The sequence below is a fragment of the Hibiscus syriacus genome, unplaced genomic scaffold (assembly GCF_006381635.1).
Source record: "Hibiscus syriacus cultivar Baekdansim isolate YM2019G1 unplaced genomic scaffold, ASM638163v2 tig00016004_pilon, whole genome shotgun sequence".
Classification (NCBI taxonomy): Eukaryota; Viridiplantae; Streptophyta; class Magnoliopsida; order Malvales; family Malvaceae; genus Hibiscus; species Hibiscus syriacus.
In genome coordinates, this window is record NW_024062379.1 from 1 (window position 1) to 3,364 (window position 3,364).

Here is a 3,364-nt window from a genome sequence, read left to right on the forward strand (position 1 = left end):
TTCGATCCTTAAAGTTTTTTTTCTTTCTATGTTGGTCTTTATAAATTTAAATACTTATTTTTTCTATTTGTATTTAGGATTGTAATATTCATTTATTTCATTTCATCCTTTTGAATTACTCCTTTAAGTTATTAATTCGAAGAAAATTAATTAATGTTTATAAACGGACCATATTTTAACTTTATATTCAACTCATAAATTTCACCATTTACGACAAAGTGTAAGCGACACAGTACCAATTTTGGGCGTTGTGGGGGTGCTAATCCTTCCCTACGCGTAACCGATACCCGAACCCATTTTAATCGAATCTTTGGTAAACGCAGACCAGCTTTTGTCTTAAAAAATGATTTTTCTTAAAATTGCTTTTTTAAAGACTTTTTAGGTATTCGACTACCTACCCCAAAGGTTGATGGCGACTCTTTTCAATTTTATCCAATTTAATTCCAAATCACCGGATTTTTCCAAAATCAAAAGTCGTTACTGTTTAAACAATTAAACAATTGTCCCCACCGAAAAACGGTTACGACAGCTTGGCGACTCTGCTGGGGACTTTTTAGAGAGTCAGTCTGTAAGTCGCTTACTCATTGTTGTTGTGGTGATAATTATGAGTTCAAGTCTTTAGTTAACTTATGATTCATTTATTGAAGTTTTTTAATTGCTTCATTTTTTTATTATTATACTAACATTTGATTTTTTTTTCTTTCAGATTTGTCCAAATTTTTATCGAGTGGTTTCGTTTCCTTTTGAGTCAAAGGATTGAATGTTCTTTCTCACACACGTCACGGGCATTTGCATAACATAAGCTCTATACCCGAGCTCTGAACCTTTCTAAGTGGGGGCGAAAGCGACGCCTTCGTGAGAATTTATTCTCCGTGCAGGCCTAGCAAGTAACCTTTGGGATTCATATACCTTATGTCTTCGTGTGAATTTATTCTCCGCATAGGCATAAGGGAATGTATCCTCTTGAATTGAACTCGATCCGTTTAAGCCTATAATGGGTGAGGATTGAGGGTTTGGCAGCCCAAGGGGGCACTAACATCAAGGACAATTCGAGTACCTTTTCTCTTATAGAGCTGAAACCATGCATATAATGAACCGTAGAACGGTCACTCTAGGTATAACTATATTGAACCTCTATCTGTCAGTAGGAACTCAAAATTAAGTGTACATATAGGAGGAGTGTTTCTAAACCCTTTTGCTTTAAATTCGTAGAATATATTTTTCCTTTCAAATAAATGCATGCGAATTAGAGATCATGTGGTTAGGTTTGTTTTTCAAAAAAGTATGCGAATTAAATATCATGCGGTTAGGATTTTTTGTAAATGACAAAGCATGGGGGTAGATATCATGTTAGGTAGGATCTATTAAAGCATGATTGGGTAGTCAACATGTGAGGGTAGGTTTTATTATTTTGTTTATATTATGTGTACTAACCTATTTTGGTTTTATGGATTTATTACATTTGCATCTTCATGTCATCCAAAGGTGTTAATTTGCAAGTGATTGACTAATAAGAAGGTTGGTCATAATGAGACAAGAAATTCTTAACCATGTAGTCAAAATCGGGAGATCCAAAAATGTTTAAATGATCCATGAAGAAGGTCATCCGATGAATGAAGAAATCTAAAGCTGATTGAAGACTTCCTTTAAAGGTGCAAAGGTTTAGATGCTCCCTCAGGAGACAGATACAGTCATACCAAGGACGAGAAGACCCTTCACAAAGACATGAAGACTACTTCACATTGTAAGTAAAAATGGAAATTTCAAGATTCAATTTAAGGACATCATACATCGTCAAATGTGATAAAGTACACCGAAAACTTTGGATGCAATGTTAGATTCCATGAAGAGTACGACTCAAGGAAATGAAAAGTTGCAATTGTATTTTGACTATATGGTGTAATGAATTCTTGTCGTCTAAATGAAGGTTGTTTTATAAGTGGTCACTTTCGGAGTTAACACCTCATGCATTTGCATTTGCATTCTTATTTTTGCATTGGCTTATTTATTTTGATATTGTTGCTTTTTGTTATTTTATTATCCTATTTGTACTACCTTGTTTTTTATGTGGTTTTTTTCTTTGTCTGCATTGTATGATCATGACATAATCAAAAGGTGTCGATTTGTGAGTGGTAAGCATAGTAGAAGGCTTTCATGATGGACAAGGGGTTTTGTGATCAAGCAAGCTATAATACAGCTGAGAAGTGGTATCCTAAGAAAACGTCAAGAATAGTGGAGAGATTTGCGCCCAAAGATCATATGGTTGAGGAAGAGCGAAAGGAGATAAGAGAGATAAAAGAGCAGATGTCCAAGATTATGGATAGGATATATGTTTTGTCCAAAGGAAGTGGTACTTCTATATCAGAAAAGAATGAGCTCGACGAAAGCAACCTTGAGGTGTCAAATACACAAGGAACTACTTTAAAACTTGCTGATTATAGCCATTATGAGAAGCCACGCACAGTCACCATTCGTATCAACAAGTTGTCTGGAGACCCCAAGAAAATGGTGACAACTGTAGAAGTCCAGAATGATGAAAAGAAACCATGCAATCAAAACTCGTGGGCATTTGAGAGTATACTTACATCGTCAGGAGAAATAAACCTGAAGAATCTAGTTCCATCCAAGCCTAGACGTGGCTCTCATTTTGATTCTATCCCTATATCATATAAGGAGTTGTATGACAAGCTTTTAGAAGCCCGAGAGGTGTCCCCGCAGTATGTGAAGCCTTTACAACCTCCATATCCGGAGTGGTACAATGCCAATGCCAACTATGAATATCACGCAGGAGCTTAAGGATATTATATCGGGACTTGTGTTGCCTTCAAGCGTAGAATTAATTGCTTACTAGAGCATGGAGTATTGGAATTTGAGAATGAGGGTCAACCAGGTTCAATAGTTAAACATCTGGTCGAGGCGAAACTGAGTGAGTCCAAGGACAAAAGTATCAGTAAATGTATCCAAAATGAAGAGCGTCTATTGAAATATGAAGCTCAGATACTTCAATTGCAAAATGAAAAGGACATTCTAAATAGAGAATTGGAAGCCATGCAAGATGGTTTTCAAAGAATCAATCAAACCTTTCAAAGTGTTGGGTTAGGCAATACTCTAGAAGAGTGAGCAAAAGAAGCCTCTAAATTGAAGAGTGATATCGAACAATGGAAAAGAAATTGTAAAATGCATGAAGAACGAGCTAAAAGGTCATGATCTGCATATTGTAGAAAATGAACGTAAAACAGCCTTACAAGAGTTAGGGATATGGAAAACAAAGAACGAAATGTTGAGAATAACCCTTACTGACGCAGAAGCCTCGTTTCAAAACCACAATCGTAAGAAAGATATTGAACTTAAAATAAGTAAAGCC